The sequence below is a fragment of the Mytilus galloprovincialis genome, chromosome 1 (assembly GCF_965363235.1).
Source record: "Mytilus galloprovincialis chromosome 1, xbMytGall1.hap1.1, whole genome shotgun sequence".
Lineage (NCBI taxonomy): Eukaryota > Metazoa > Mollusca > Bivalvia > Mytilida > Mytilidae > Mytilus > Mytilus galloprovincialis.
The window spans coordinates 56356329-56374293 of record NC_134838.1 but is presented as its reverse complement, the minus strand read 5'-3'; the positions used below and the strand labels follow the sequence as shown (position 1 = coordinate 56374293).

Genomic DNA, 17965 nt, shown 5'->3' with positions numbered 1-17965 from the left:
ATTTTTACATCATGATGACCTTGACCTCATTCTGATGTACTGTAAGCCAACTTGTTTTCATGGATACTTTAGTTTGCGCTTAATAAAGATTTACTAATTAGAGACGATTTATATTTGCGTTATTTTTCTACTCGCGAAAGTCATGAAAATTAATTGCTTGCAAAAATAATAAAATTGAGAATGGAAGTTTGTTTACAGTATTGTTATCGCTTAGATTTCCATTACGTAAATTAGTTTTGGGTTTGTAACCTATAAACATGATAAATACGAACACATAAACAAGTGCAAATTAACATTATTGTTTGAAATAAATACATCTCTACAATGAATACTGATAGAATTATTTTTGTTTACATCACAAGAGTGCACACGCTGAATGTCTCGCCTTCTATACTAATCATTGATATTATGTTGATAGTCCTAAGTATAAAGCTTAGTTTTATTACAACAGTCTCATAAACTTAACATTAACCAAGATAACTAAACAAAGACCAATGAACCTTGAAAATGAGGTCAAGGTCAGATAAACCATGACAGGCAGACATGTACAGCTAACAATGCTGCTATACAACATATATAGTTGACCCATTACTTATAGTTTAAGAAAAATAGACCAAACGCAAAAATTTAACACTGTGCAATGAACTGTGAAAATGAGGTCACCGTCAAATAAAACCTGCACGACTGACATAAAGATCATAAAATATTTCCATACACCAAATATAGTTGACCTATGGCATACAGTATTAGATAAAAAGACCAAAACTCAAAAACTTAACTTTGACCACTGAACCATGAAAATGAGGTCAAGGTCACATGACATCTGCCCGCTAGACATGTACACCTTACCATCATTCCATACAACAAATATAGTAGACCTATTGCATATAGTATGAGAAAAACAGACCAAAACACAAAAATTTAACTATAACCACTGAACCATGAAAATGAGGTCAAGGTCAGATGACACCTGCTAGTTGGACATGTACACCTTACAGTCCTTCCATACACCGAATATACTAGCCCTATTGCTTATAGTATCTGAGATATGGACTTGACCACCAAAACTTAACCTTGATCACTGATCCATGAAATGAGGTTGAGGTCAAGTGAAAACTGTCTGACAGACATGAGGACCTTGCAAGGTACGCACATACCAAATATAGTTATCCTATTACTTAATTATAATAAGAGATAATTCAACATTACAAAAAATTTGAACTTTTTTTTCAAGTGGTCACTGAACCATGAAAATGAGGTCAAGGACATTGGACATGTGACTGATGGAAACTTTGTAACATGAAGCATCTATATACAAAGTATGAAGCATCCAGGTCTTCAACCTTCTGAAATATAAAGCTTTTAAGAAGTGAGCTAACACCGCCGCCGCCGGATCACTATCCCTATGTCGAGCTTTCTGCAACAAAAGTTGCAGGCTCGACAATAAATTAATAATATGAAAATGTTTTGTAGTTAGATATATATATATATATATATAAATAAACCAGGTGCTCCGCATGGCGCAGCTTTATACGACCGCAGAGGTCGAACCCTGAACAGTTGGGGCAAGTATGGACAAAACATTCAAGCGTGATACAGCTCTGAATTTGGATTGTGATCAAATTTTTGACATTTCATGGTTTTTTTACACAAAACAAATGTCAAGATTTTACAAATCAATTAAAGATTTCTTCTTCAAACTTATTTAAATCTAAAATTAAATAGTTGACACAGCATAGGTTTCTGACACAGAATGAATGTGGTCTAATGAACTTAAAAAAAATTTTTTGCCTTTGAGCAATTCACTATGCTGTTGAATATTAATCCTCTCAAAAAAAAAAAACAATAAAAAAAACTTCATCAACAACATTTTATATTGGCAAATTTCCAATGAAGTTATTTACATAAAGTTATTGGCAAATAAAAATAGAAAATGACTTCATAATCATGTCTGGCAAATGTCCAACATACATTATCTAAAAACATTTTAGATAAGATATAAGGAAAAAAAGCTTCATCAGCAACATTTTATATTGGCAAATTTGCAATGAAGTTATTTTCATAAAGTTATTGGCAAATAAAAATAGAAAATGACATCATTATATATATATAGTCATGTCTGGCAAATTTCCAACATATATTATCAACTACTATTCTATACAAAGAAAGATAACTCCAATTGAAAATTAATTGCTATTGCACAATATTGTGCAATTAGATATTTCTTGCTATTGTGCAATACTGTGCAATTGAAAATTTCTTGCTATTGCACAATACTTGATATGGAATCCTGATTTGGACCAACTTGAAAACTGGACCCATAATCAAAAATCAAAGTACATGTTTAGATAAACCATATCAAATAAGCCCAAGAATTTAATTTTTGTTGAAATCAAACTTAGTTTAATTTTGGACCCTTTGGACCTTAATGTAGACCAATTTGAAAACTGGACCAAAAATTAAGAATCTACATACACAGTTAGATTTGGCATATCAAAGAACCCATTTATTCAATTTTTGATGAAATCAAACAAAGTTTAATTTTGGACCCCCATTTGGACCAACTTGAAAACTAGGCCAATAATTAAAAATCTAAGTACATTTTTAAATTCAGCATATCAAAGAACCCCAAGGATTCAATTTTTGTTAAAATCAAACTAAGTTTAAATGCTTATTCGGGCCCCTTTTTGGCCCCTTATTCATAAACTGTTGTGACCTCAACTCCAAAAATCAATCCCAACCTTCCTTTTGTGGTCATAAACCTTGTGTTTAAATTTCATTTATTTCTATTTACTTACACTAAAGTTATTGTGCGAAAACCAAGAATAATGCTTATTTGGGCCCTTTTTTGGCCCTTAATTCCTAAAATGTTGGGACCAAAACTCCCAAAATCTATCCCAACCTTCCTTTTGTGGTCATTAACCTTGTGTTAAAATTTCATTGATTTCTATTCACTTTTACTCAAGTTAGAGTGCAAAAACTAAAAGTATTCAGACGACGACGACGCCAACGTGATAGCAATATACAACCAAAAAATTAAATTTTTTGAGGTCGTATAAAAATCATTGATAATATCATTGCACACGAACGGAAAACTTATGTTAAAGCATCGGGAAGAAATCTCAAAGAATGTTTTGTGAATACCAGCAAGGACCGGTAACTCTGTAATTGTTTTTGACGGAAAATATGAATGCCTACTCGTATCCAATCTTTTAGAACAGAAAAGTGTCCACCATGCACTTGCATTGCACTATTATTAGAATAGCTCCCCTCCAGAAAAAAAAGTTGAGGGCCAGTTAATGGCCATGTGGCAAACAGTTGAGGGCTAGCTGTTTAAGCAAAATAGTTGGGGGCTAGGTGTTGAGCATCTTAGCTCAACTCAAACCTGGCCAGGCACTGTTTGATAGATGTCGCTCAACTGGCCCTCAACTGAAGCTGGCCATTTAGTTGAGGAAAAGTTGAGCAATTGATTTTTGGTTTTCATATAGTTGAGGAAAAGTTGAGCATTCAGACTTTGAATTTGTTGTAGTTGAGGAAAAATTGAGCATTTAGACTTTGATTTTTTTTTATAGTTAAGCAAATGTTGAGCAATTAGAAATATGACCTGGTGATATAAATGTTAAGTGCCATCTGTTTTCTGTGTGTACAGTGCAAATGGACAGGAAGTATCATTATAAATGTACACAAAGTTTGAGGCATAATTAAGGGAAGCACATGTTTTTATACATTTTTCTGTATTGTAACTTAACTATAACTTTAACATAAAGATAACAAGAATGTGTCCACAGTACACGGATGCCCCACTCACACTATCATTTTCTATGTTAAAAGGACTGTGAAATTGGAATAAATTCTCTAATTTGGCATTAAAATTAGAATGATCTTATCAAAGGGAACATGTATACTAAGTTTCAAGTTGATTGGACTTCTACTTTATCAAAAACTACCTTGACCAAAAACTTTAACCTGAAATTTGCACTATCATTTTCTATGTTCAGTGAACCGTAAAATTGGGGTCAAAACTCTAATTTGGCATTTAAATTAGAAAGATCATATCATAGGGCACATGTATACTAAGTTTCAAGTTGATTGGACTTAAACTTCATCAAAAACTACCTTGACCAAAAACTTTAACCTGAAGCCAAAAACTTTAACCTGAAATTTGCACTATCATTTTCTATGTTCAGTGAACCGTAAAATTGGGGTCAAAACTCTAATTTGGCATTTAAATTAGAAAGATCATATCATAGGGCACATGTATACTAAGTTTCAAGTTGATTGGACTTCAACTTCATCAAAAACTACCTTGACCAAAAACTTTAACCTGAAGCCAAAAACTTTAACCTGAAATTTGCACTATCATTTTCTATGTTCAGTGAACCGTAAAATTGGGGTCAAAACTCTAATTTGGCATTTAAATTAGAAAGATCATATCATAGGGCACATGTATACTAAGTTTCAAGTTGATTGGACTTCAACTTCATCAAAAACTACCTTGACCAAAAACTTTAACCTGAAGCCAAAAACTTTAACCTGAAATTTGCACTATCATTTTCTATCAGTGAACCGTAAAATTGGGGTAAAATCTCTAATTTGGCATTAAAATTAGAAAGATCATATCATAGGGAACATGTGTACCAAGTTTGAAGTCGATTGGACTTCAACTTCATCAAAAACTACCTCGACCAAAAACTTTAACCTGAAGCGGGACAGACGGACGAACGGACGAACGAACGCACGAACGAACGGACGAACGAACGGACGAACGAACGGACGAACGGACGCACAGACCAGAAAACATAATGCCCCTCTACTATGGTAGGTGGGGCATAAAAAAAACAAGAATGTGTCCAAAGTACACAGATGCCCCACTCGCACTATCCTTTTCCATGTTTCATGGACCGTGAAATTGGGTAATATTCTAATTTGGAATTAAAATGAGAAAGATTATACTATAGGTCACATATGTACTAAGTTTTAAGTTGATTGGACTTCAATTTAATCAAAAACTACCTTGACCAAAAACTTTAACCTGAAACTCCCACTTTCATTTTCTATGTTTAGTGGACCGTGAAATTGGGGTCAAAAGTCTAATTTGGCTTCAAAATTAAAAAGATTATATCATAAGCAACGAGTTTACTAAGTTTCAAGTTGATTGGACTTCAGCTTCACCAAAAACTACCTTGACCAAAAACTTTAACCTGAAACTCCCACTTTCATTTTCTATGTTTAGTGGACCGTGAAATTTGGGTCAAAAGTCTAATTTGGCTTCAAAATTAAAAAGATTATATCATAAGCAACAAGTTTACTAAGTTTCAAGTTGATTGGACTTCAGCTTCACCAAAAACTACCGTGACCAAAAACTTTAACCTGAAACTCCCACTTTCATTTTCTATGTTCAGTGGACTGTGAAATTGGGGTCAAAAGTCTAATTTGGCTTTAAAATTAGAAAGATCATATCATAAGCAACAAGTCTACTAAGTTTCAAGTTGATTGGACTTCAGCTTTATCAAAAACTACCTTGACCAAAAACTTTAACCTGAACGGACGGATGCACAGACGGACGCAGAGACGAACAGAGCCACAGACCAGAAAACATAATGCCCCTCTACTATGGTAGGTGGGGCATAAAAACAGTATTTCTTTTATTATAAGATATTTTAAATATTCAAGATTTAGTTAATTAACAGTTATTATTAGGGGCAAATCTCAAAGGGATCACACTGTCACAATACCCTATACAACCTCAAACATTTAAAATTTGAACTGGGCTTGAGCATGCACATGGCAAGCAAAGATGTCGTAGAGCTATCATGAATAAAATATGAATTTAACAATGGATGAAGATAAAAACAAGAGGCTCTCAAGAGCCTGAATCGCTAACCTTAATTTTTTTGGTTAAATCTCTCATCAATGATTATTTTGGCTTTTCAATTTATTTAAATGTTCTTTGAATCGTCCTATTTTCTTCAAAAGCAAAAAAAAAATCATTTTCTCCTATGTTCTATTTTAGCCATAGGAGCTATGTTTCTGACATACAAGGAAATGAAATATAAAATTTATACTAGATACTCTGAAACTCATTTAGCCTAAGTTTGGCTGAAATTGATACAGCAGTTTCAAAGGAGAAGATTTTTTAAAGTAAGTCAACATGATGAACAAATTGTGAAAAAAGTCTTTAAAGGGCAATAACTCCTTAAGGGGTCAATTGACAATTTTGGTCAAATTGACCTATTTGTAGATCTTACTTTGCTTAACATTTTTGCTATTAACAGTTTATCTGTATCTATAATAATATTCAAGATAATTACCAAAAACTGCAAAATTTCTTTAAAATCATCAATTCAGGGGCATTATACCTGAAAAACCAGTTACCCAATTCGGCTGAAAATTTCAGGACAGGTAGACCTTGACCTAATAAATACTTTAACTTCTTGTCTTATTTGCTCTAAATGCTGGAGTTTTTGAGATATAAGCCAAAAACTGCATTTTACTCTGTGTTCTATTTTTAGCCATGACGGCCATGTTTTTTGACGAAATAAAAAATAAAGCACAAACTTTATTTTATACACCCTACTGATCATTCAGTTGAAGTTTGGTTGAATTTAGTTCAGTAGTTTTAGAGGAGAAGATTTTTTAAAGTTAGCAAATATGATGAACAAATTGTGAAAAATTGTCATTAAAGGACAATAACCCCTTAAGGGGTCAATTGACAATTTTGGTCATATTAACTTATTTGTAGATCTTACTTTGCTGATCATTTTTGCTGTTTACAGTTTATCTTTATCTATAATAATATTCAAGATAATGACCAAAAACTGCAAAATTTCCTTAAAATTACCAATTAAGTGGCAGCAACCCAACAATGGTTTTTAAGTAACGGCGGCCATGTTTTTTGACGGATCAAAAATCGAAGCACACACTTTGTGCAGGATATAATCTAAGAAACAATCATGCTAAGTTTCATTCAAATCCATTCCGTAGTTTCAGAGGAGAAGATGTTTGAAAAATTGTTAACGACGACAGACGACGACGCACGCCAAGTGATGAGAAAAGCTCACATGGCCTTTTAGGCCAGGTGAGCTAAAAAGTTACAAATAACTGTATTGACATTAAATAGTGCAGTATATTCTTCTGATGACATGACTCTTGGATTTAGGAATATTGGTGTTTTAACACATATTTCTGGAAACATCTTTTGGTAAGTACATTGGATTAGAATTTCAACCATTTTGATAGTGGCCAGTTAGCCCTCAACTGGCCCTCAACTGTTAGTCCAACTGGCGGCCAGTTGAGCAATGCAGTTGGCCATCCTATCATTTTTTCTGTATGGGAGTAGAATATAATGATATACAAATGAATGGAAATCATATATATGTTTAAAGCAGCAAATAAGTGAAATCCTAGGCAATAAGCTAACACCCTAAGGCATTAAGTTATTGCCTAAAATTTTCAGGCATTAAGCTTATTTCATGAAACCTAACAATGATTATTCATCCTCTTGCCGAACATAATTTTCCCCGCTTGGGAGGAAGTTAATAAGAATCAAATCTAATCTAACATTGTTATGTTGGTTTTCTAGGCACTTTATACATATTCTAACGCCTGGTATTTCTTAATCATAAGAAATCCGATGGACAAGGTATAATTTGCAGTTGTCACTACACATAGGCAGACATATACATATATTCATTTACAGTCATTGTATGCATGCTTCTTAAAATAGATTAGCATCCTGTAATTTTACTGAAGAGATGTGTAGATGATAATTTCTGTACACTAAAAAGAATACTTTGTATATTGTATCAGAGATCCTTGTTTAATTCCTACAAGAAGGTAACACCTCCTGAAAGGAAAGCTTATTTTTATAAGCAAGAGTTAGAGGAGAGGATGAGGTCTCTTTGCAATGCTAAGCCGTGTTGTTGTAGAAGTTAGAAATAACTAGAGGCTCTAAAGAGCCTGTGTCGCTCACCTTGGTCTATGTGAACATTAAACAATGGACACAGATGGATTCATGACAAAATTGTGTTTTGGTGATGGTGATGTGTTTGTAGATCTTACTTTACTAAACATTCTTGCTGCTTACAATTATCTCTATCTATAACAGTACTTTCTGTGGAAAATGTTTCAAATTTTAAGAAAATTGTTAAAAATTGACTATGAAGGGCAATAACTCCTTAGGGGTCAATTGACTATTTTGGTCATACTGACTTATTTTTAGTTCTTACTTTGCTGTGCATTATTGCTGTTTACAGTTTATCTCTATCTATAATAATATTCAAGATAAAAACAAAAAAAACAGCAAAATTTCCTCAAAATTACCAATTCAGGGGCAGTAACCTTACAACCTATTATCTGATTCATCTGAAAATTCCAGGGCAGATAGATCGTGACCTGATCAACAATTTTACTTCCTGTCAGATTTGCTCTTAATGCTTTGGTTTTTGAGTTATAAGCCAAAAACTGCATTTTACCCCCATGTTCTATTTTTAGCCATGGCGGCCATCTTGGTTTGTTGGCCGAGTTACCGGACACATTTTTTTAACTAGATACCCCAATGATGATTATGGCCAAGTTTGGTTAAATTTGGCCCAATAGTTTCAGAGGAGAAGATTTTTCTAAAAGATTACTAAGATTTACAAAAATGGTTAAAAAATGACTATAAAAGGCAATAACTCCTAAAGTGGTCAACTGACCATTTTCGTCATGTTGACTAATTTGTAGACCTTACTTTGCTGAACATTATTACTGTTTACAGTTTATCTCTATCTATAATAATATTCAAGATAATAACCAAAAACAGCAAAACTTCCTTAAAATTACCATTTCAGGGGCAGCAACCCAACAACCAATTATCCGATTCATCTGAAAATTCCAGGGCAGATAGATCGTGACATGATCAACAATTTTACTTCCTGTCAGATTTGCTCTAAATGCTTTGGTTTTTGAGTTATAAGCCAAAAACTGCATTTTACCCCTATGTTCTATTTTTAGCCATGGCGGCCATCTTGATTGGATGGCCGGGTCACGGGACACATTTTTTCAACTAAATACCCCAATGATGGTTATGGCCAAGTTTGGTTGCATTTGGCCCAGTAGTTTCAGAGGAGAAGATTTTTCTAAAAGATTACTAAGATTTACGAACTAGAGGCTCTAAAGAGCCTGTGTCGCTCACCTTGGTCTATGTGAATATTAAAGGAAGCAGATGGATTCATGACAAAATTGTGTTTTGGTGATGGTGATGTGTTTGTACATCTTACTTCACTGAACATTCTTGCTGCTTAAAATTATCTCTATCTATAATGAACTTGGCCCAGTAGTTTCAGTGTAAAATGTTAGTAAAAATTTACAAATTTTATGAAAATTGTTAAAAACTGACTATAAAGAACAATAACTCCTAAGGGGGTCAATTGACCATTTCGGTCATGTTGACTTATTTGTAAATCTTACTTTGCTGAACATTATTGTTGTTTACAGTTTATCTCTATCAATAATAGTATTCAAGATAATGACCAAAAACAGCAAAATTTCCTTAAAACTAACAATTCAGGGTCAGCAACCCAACAACCGATTATCCTATTCATCTGAAAATTCCAGGGCAGATAGATCGTGACCTGATCAACAATTTTACTTCCTGTCAGATTTGCTCTTAACGCTTTGGTTTTTGAGTTATAAGCCAAAAACTGCATTTTACCCCCATGCTCTATTTTTAGCCATGGCTGCCATCTTGGTTTGTTGGCCGAGTTACCAGAAACATTTTATTAACTAGATACCCCAATGATGATTATGGCTAAGTTTGGTTAAATTTGGCCCAGTAGTTTCAGAGGAGAAGATTTTTCTAAAAGATTACTAAGATTTACAAAATGGTTAAAAATTGACTATAAAGGGCAATAACTCCTAAAATGGTCAACTGACCATTTTGGTCCTGTTGACTTATTTGTAGATCTTACTTTGCTAAACATTATTGCTGTTTACAGTTTATCTCTATCTATAATAATATTTAAGATAACTAGATATCATTGAGATGGGAGCCATCTCTGTGGGCCCCGCTGTCAATAACGTGGGGTAAATAAGTTGTATGGATAATCTGATATGAAGCATTATTTGAAGTTATTACATAGTCTCATGTGTGATTTTGATCTAAGATTTTAAGTTAAAACTGATAAATATTCTCATCTTACTTTCATAGTATAATAGTGATATGACTGCATGATGTGAACTCATTGTTTACTACTCTAAGGTGACTTCTGGATATATGGATTGATGTTTGAACAATATGTTTAAAGGTGCTGCCCAATTGATATTTGTCACATATTTTTAGAATTATGCCTTCAATATATTATGACGCACCAAGTATAAAGTATGAAATATTAATGGTTCTCGAGAGGTAGAGCGGACACAATTTGTTAAGAACAACGAACGGATGGACAGACCGACAGACTGATCTTAGACCTAGGATGCATACATTATGACACATTCTCTTGTGTTGGTTAATATATATGTTAAGTTGAAAATGTTTGTCAGGTATAAAGTATGAAATAATAACAGCTGTCCTCTCAAAATATAATGTGGATCAAATTTGTTAGCGATGGACAGACCAACAGACAGACAGACCTTTGACCTAGGAAGTGGTACATACATCATGACACACCCTCTGGTGTTGGTTAAAATGGATGTCAAGTATAATATTTGAAATCATAACGGTTCTCAAGATATAGAGCGGACACAATCTTCACCACAGGACACAGGGTTGTCAACTGAAACCAAAGTTTTTTTGACGTTGACCTTTGACCTAGGAAGTTGTACATACATCATGACACGCCCTCTGGTGGTGGTTAAAATGTATGACAAGTATATACTTTGAAATCATAACGATTATCTAGATATGGAGCGGACACGATCTTCACCACAGGACACAGGATTGTCAACTCGAAACCAAAGTTTTTGACCTTGACCTTTGACCTAGGAAGTTGTACATACATCATGACACACCCTCTGGTGGTTGTTAAAATGGATGTCAAGTATAAACTTTGAAATCATAATGGTTATCTAGATATGGAGCGGACACGATCTTCACCACAGGACACGGGGTTGTCAACTGAAACCAAAGTTTTTGACCTTGACCTTTGACCTAGGAAGTTGTACATACAACATGACACACCCTCTGGTGTTGGTTAATAATCATGTTAAGTATTAAGTATGAAATCATAACGGTTCTCTAGATATGGAGCGGACACGAAAGTGTTACGGACGGACAGACGGACGGACGGACAGACGGACGGACAGACGGACGGACGGACAGACTGATCACTATAGGGCGACCCGCCGTCGGCGGGGCCCTAATAACCAAAAACAGCAAAATTTCCTTAAAATTACCATTTCAGGTGCAGCAACCCAACAACCGATTATCTGATTCATCTGAAAATTCCAGGGCAGATAGATCATGACCTGATCAACAATTTTACTTCCTGTCAGATTTGCTCTAAATGCTTTGGTTTTTGAGTTATAAGCCAAAAACTGCATTTTACCCCTATGTTCTATTTTTAGCCATGGTGGCCATCTTGGTTGGTTGGCCGGGTCACTGGACACATTTTTTAAACTAGATACCCCAATGATGATTATGGCTAAGTTTGGTTAAATTTGGCCCAGTAGTTTCAGAGGAGAAGATTTTTCTAAAAGATTACTAAGATTTACAAAATGGTTAAAAATTGACTATAAAGGGCAATAACTCCTAAAATGGTCAACTGACCATTTTGGTCCTGTTGACTTATTTGTAGATCTTACTTTGCTAAACATTATTGCTGTTTACAGTTTATCTCTATCTATAATAATATTCAAGATAATAACCAAAAACAGCAAAATTTCCTTAAAATTACCATTTCAGGGGCAGCAACCCAACAACGAAATGTCCGATTCATCTGAAAATTTCAGGGCAGATAGATCTTGACCTGATGAACAATATTACCCCATGTCAGATTTGCTCTAAATGCTTTGGTTTTTGAGTTATAAGCCAAAAACTGCATTTTACCCCTATGTTCTATTTTTAGCCATGGCGGCCATCTTGGTTGGTTGGCCGGGTCACCGGACACATTTTTTAAACTAGATACCCCAATGATGATTGTGGCCAAGTTTGGTTAAATTTGGCCCAGTAGTTTCAGAGGAGAAGATTTTTGTAAAAGTTAACGCAGGACGACGACGACGACGATGACGGACGACGACGGACGACGGACGCCAAGTGATGAGAAAAGCTCACTTGGCCTTTCGGCCAGGTGAGCTAAAAATGGTTAAAAATTGACTATAAAGGGCAATAACTCCTAAAGTGGTCAACTGACCATTTTAGTCATGTTGACTTATTTGTAGATCTTACTTTGCTGAACATTATTGCTGTTTACAGTTTATCTCTATCTATAATAATATTCAAGATAATAACCAAAAACAGCAAAATTTCCTTAAAATTACCATTTCAGGGGCAGCAACCCAACAACGAATTTCATCTGCAAATTACAGGGCAAATAGATCTTGCCCTGATGAACAATATTTCCCATCACAGATTTGCTCTAAATGCTTTGGTTTTTGAGTTATAAGCCAAAAACTGCATTTTACCCCTATGTTCTATTTTTAGCCATGGCGGCCATCTTGGTTGGTTTGGCGGGGCACTGGACACATTTTTTAAACTAGATACCCCAATGATGATTGTGGCCAAGTTTGGTTAAATTTGGCCCATTAGTTTCAGATGAGAAGATTTTTGTAAAAGTTAACGCAGGACGATGACGACGACGGACGACGACGACGGACGCCAAGTGATGAGAAAAGCTCACTTGGCCTTTCGGCCGGGTGAGCTAAAAAGTAAAGGTTCCAGCCCGGTTCAGGGAGGCAGTTACCAATCAAATTTACTCTTAGGTTAATTTTCTAGCTATATAGCTATAGGCACATAATATATATATATATATATCATTGGAATCAAAATTAAACCATCGTTTGGGGCAACTCAGACAGCAACTTAAATCAAGAGGTTATAAGAACAAAAATATTTCAGAAGCTTTCGGTAAAGCAAAAGAAAAAGACCGAACAAACCTACTTGAATACAAAGAAAAGACGGCCCAGACAAATTAAATTCCGTTTGTTGTTAGCTTTCATCCTGACCTGACAAATCTTTCATCCATTGTCCACAAACACTGGCGTCTTATTGAAAATGACCCTTCCTTAAAAGAGATTTTTCCATCCCCTCCCGTTATGGCTTACGCCAACCCAAAAACCTCAAAAATATTCTAGTAACATCCAAAGTATCTAAACAGGAGATATCAACAATCAGAGGTTATAAACCATGCGGAAGGGGCAATTGTACGTAAGTGCTGCAAAGTCACATACATATTTATGTTCTAAAGTGTGGAACTTGCAAATTACAATATGTTGGTGAAACAGAAACACCATTTAACATCCGACTAAATAACCATCGGTCATTTTAAACAAAAGAAAGGAACTGCCCAATTACAAGACACCTTTTAAGAGCAGGACATGATTTTGAAAACGTCACATTTCAAATCATTGAGAAAAATCAAAATTGGGATACACAAGGAAGACAAAAAAGAGAGAGATTTTGGATGCACCAGTTACGAACTCTTGAACCTGATGGAATCAATGAGAGAGACGAAAAAAGATTTAAAAGCAAATCAAAACCATAATTATCTTGAAATCATACAGATTAATCTATAGAAATTCATACAATTAATCGAAAATTTATAAATGTGTTAAACTTTACAAACATATTTTATGCAACATCAATCAATATGTTACACTTTTTCTCAACTCTTGTATAGATTAAGCTACAAAAAATTTTTTTTGTCATGCATCCGATTTCACCTTGAGAGATGCACACGCCTGATGAAGCTAATTTGTTAAGCGAAATATTGCATATTTCTATTTAAAATCTAATAGAACTTTTAATGTATTAATTAGCGTGTTTAAGTTTAATATTCTTAGACATTTATATATATATATATAAGTGTCTAAGAATGTAACTTTAACACACTAATGAGTAATGAGTGTTATAAAATTAGTTGTTATATTTTATATATTATTCACACAATATTTCGCTAAACAAATTAGCTTCATCGGGCTTGTGCATCTATCTAGGTGAAATCGGATGCATTTCAAAAATATCTTTGTAGCTTGAGCTACACAAAATTCGTGTAAAAGTTTAACATATTGATTGATGGTCTATATAAAACATATTTTTGGCGTTTATTGTACATAACAATTTTTAAATCTAAACAAATAGTTGTTTTAGTTAAATAGAATGAAATTCATGATTTATTCCTTTGGTTTTGGGTAGAACTGTTTTTCATCCCTCTCTTTAAGTCCATCAGGTTCAAGAGTACGTAGCTGATGCATCCAGAACCTTTCTCTCTGTTTTCTCCTTTCGGTGTCCCAATTTTGGTTTACCTCAATTATTTGAAAGGTGATATTATCAAAAGTATGTCATGTTCTTAAGAGGTGTCTCGTAATTGGACAGTTTCTTTCTTTTGTATAGAACGACTGGTGATAATGTTAAGTCTGATGTTGAATTTAGTTTCTGTTTCACCAACATACTGCAGCTTGCAAGTTCCACAAGTAAGAATATAAATACTATTTTCCGTTTTGCAATTAGATCTAACATAGATGTTGTATCGCTGTTTTGTTACTGTGCTGCTGAAAGAGTGGTCAGTGTTGGCAGCTTTACAGCACTTACAATTGCTTCTACCGCATTGTTTGTAACACCCAGATTTAGAAGTTTCTTGTTTCTTTACCTTTGATGTCACATTATGTCTTTTGAGATTTTTGGGTCTGCGATAGGCAATAATAGGAGGTGATGGAAAAATTTCTCTTAAGGAAGAGTCATTTTCGATAAGACGCCAGTGCTTTCGGATAATAGATGAAATATTTGTCAAATCGGGATGAAAGGTTACAACAAACAGAATTCTATCTGCACGGGTCATCTCATCTTTGTATTCCATGAGGCTAGCTCGATCTTTTTTTTGGGCTTTATCAAAAGCGTCTGTGATGTTTTTGGTTTTGTATCCTCTTGATTTCAGCTATGTTTTTAGTTGTCCCAAACGATAGTTAAGTTTGGATTCCGAGGAGCAAATTCGCTTTAGTCTGATGGCTTGACTGTAAGGTATACTCCTGGAGCAGTGTATGGATGACAACTTTTTGGAGAAAGGAACTGGTGTTTATCAGTTTTCTTTGTGTGGAGATCAGTTGTCATGACTCCGTTTTTGTCAAGCCTTCGACTTTACTCGAAAAAGCGAGACTAAGCAATCCTACATTCGGTCATCGTCAGCGTCGGCGGCGTCCACAAATATTCACTCTGTGGTTAAAGTTTTTGAAATTTTAATAACTTTCTTAAACTATACTGAATTTCTACCAAACTTGGACAGAAGCTTAAGTGTTTATGATCATAAGAAAGTATCCAGAAGTATTTTGTAAAAATAAAATTCCATTTTTTCTGTATTTTACTTATAAATGGACTTAGTTTTTCTGCGAGGAAACATTACATTCACTCTGTGGTTAAAGTTTTTAGAATTTTAATAACTTTCATAAACTATCCTTGATTTGTACCAAACTTGGACAGAAGCTTGTTTATGATCATAAGATAGTATCAAGAAGAAAATTTTGTAAAAATAAATTTCCACTTTTCCGTATTTTAATATAAATGGACTTAGTTTTTTTGCCAGAAACAAAACATTCACTCTGTGGTTTAAGTTTTTAAAATTTTTATAATGTTCTTAAACTATCCTGGATTTCTACCAAACTTAGACAAAAGCTTGTTTCTGATCATAAGATATTATTCAGAAGTAAATTTTGCACAAAAAAAAAAATCATTTTTTCCGTATTTTACTTATAAATGGACTTGGTCTTTCTTCCAGTTAACATTACATACAGTCTGCAGTTAAAGTTTATAAAACATTTATTAGATTCATAAACTAACTCGGAAGCTTAAATTCTTTCAATCAAAAAGAGTATCGAGAGGGAAATTTTTATTGATGTTTTTCCTCATTTTTGTTTCGTCTGCGATTAACAGCAAAAGTAGGCGAGACACTGGGTTCCGTGGAACCCTTACAAATGTGGTGGTGTTGAGAAAAGCAATTTTCTCGCTTGAAAATTCAGATGTAAATTTAATTGAGTGATGGAACTGATAACAATGATCTAAGAAATCTTGCAAATGTTCTGCAGTATCAGTCCATTTCATGTCAATATCATCAATAAAGCGGAGCCATGACAAGGGTTTATATGTCACACTCAAAAGTGTGTTCTTCGAGATCCCCCATAAAAATGTTGGCAAAAGAAGGTGCCATTTTGTTCCCATACTAGTTCTGTCAATTTGTAAAAAGTGCTTGTCGTTGAAAATAAAGTTGTTATTTTCAAGCACTGGCTTGAGCAATTGAACTAGTCAGTTTGGGGATGTTTATCCTTTCGAGTATTCCATACTTTTTCACACGCGGCTATTCCTTCATCTTTTGGAATATTTGTATATATATAAAGAACACACATCCATTGAAACCAAAATAGTGTTGTTAGGTATTAAAAGGACTTAAGGAATTCATTTTCTTCAAATAGTCAGTCATATCTTGAATATGAGATGGTAGTTGTTTAACATGTGGTCTGAGGTGGTTAAATCAACAAATTCTGAAATTTTTTTCGGTGGGATGGCCATTAGCTGATACTTAATAGGTCTCCCTGGAATCCCTTCTTTGTGAAGTTTTGGAAGTAAGTAAAATCGACCGGCTGTGCACGTTTCATCTGGGCGTAGATAATCCTATGTATTGTCATCAATTTGTTTATCTTTATTCATTTCTGAGAGGACGTCATTAATTTTTTTGCTGATTTCTTAGGTTGGATCACATGTTAGTTCTTTATAAAATTTAGTGTTGGAGAGCTGACGATTTCCTTCTTCGATGTAGTCTGCCTTGTTCATCACTACAACGGCACTTCCTTTATCAGCTTGTTTGATAACATTTATATATTTCGTCATGGTCTTTCAAGTTTATAATAACTTGACTTTCTGACTTTGAAATATTTCTGACTTGTTTACCACTGATTAAAGATCTGACTTCAGCTTTGACTGATGTAATGAATGATTCCAAATTGTCGTTTTTGCTTTTACCTTAAATTTTGGGATGCATATGTCTCCTTCATCACTCTCATAATCAGATTCATTCATTCCGGCTTCTTTTAATTTTTTCTTCTGTTGTCTATTGAAATGTTCTTTCAACCGAAGTAAAGAAACAAGAAACTTCTAAATTCAAAGTAAACACTGTAAAGAAACAAGAAACAAGAAACTTCTAAATTTGGGTGTTAAAAACAATGTGGTAGAAGCAATTGTATACAAGTGCTGTAAAGCCGCCAACACTGACCACTCTTTCAGCAGTAACAAAACAGTAATACAAGATCTATGTTACATCTAATTGCAAAACGGAAAATAGTATTTATATTCTTACTTGTGGAACTTGCAAGCTGCAGTATGTTGGTGAAACAGAAACTAAATTCAACATCAGACTTAACATTATCACTGGTCGTTCTATACAAAAGGAAGAAACTGTCCAATTACAAGACACCTCTTAAGAACAGGACATACTTTGGATAATATCACCTTTCAAATAATTGAGGTAAACCAAAATTGGGACTCCGAAAGGAGAAAACAGAGAGAAAGGTTCTGGATGCATCAGCTACGTACTCTTGAACCTGATGGTGGTTAAATCAACAAATTCTGAAATTTTTTTCGGTGGGATGGCCATTAGCTGATACTTAATAGGTCTCCCTGGAATCCCTTCTTTGTGAAGTTTTGGAAGTAAGTAAAATCGACCGGCTGTGCACGTTTCATCTGGGCGTAGATAATCCTATGTATTGTCATCAATTTGTTTATCTTTATTCATTTCTGAGAGGACGTCATTAATTTTTTTGCTGATTTCTTAGGTTGGATCACATG

General features: G+C 34.3%; 1 protein-coding gene across 2 annotated transcripts in view; it reads right to left on the bottom strand.

Moving 5' to 3' along the window:
- Positions 1–17965, bottom strand: part of LOC143079298 (uncharacterized protein C12orf56-like) — a 153943-nt gene that overhangs the window by 113511 nt on the left and 22467 nt on the right. The gene's annotated exons all lie outside the window — the stretch shown is intronic.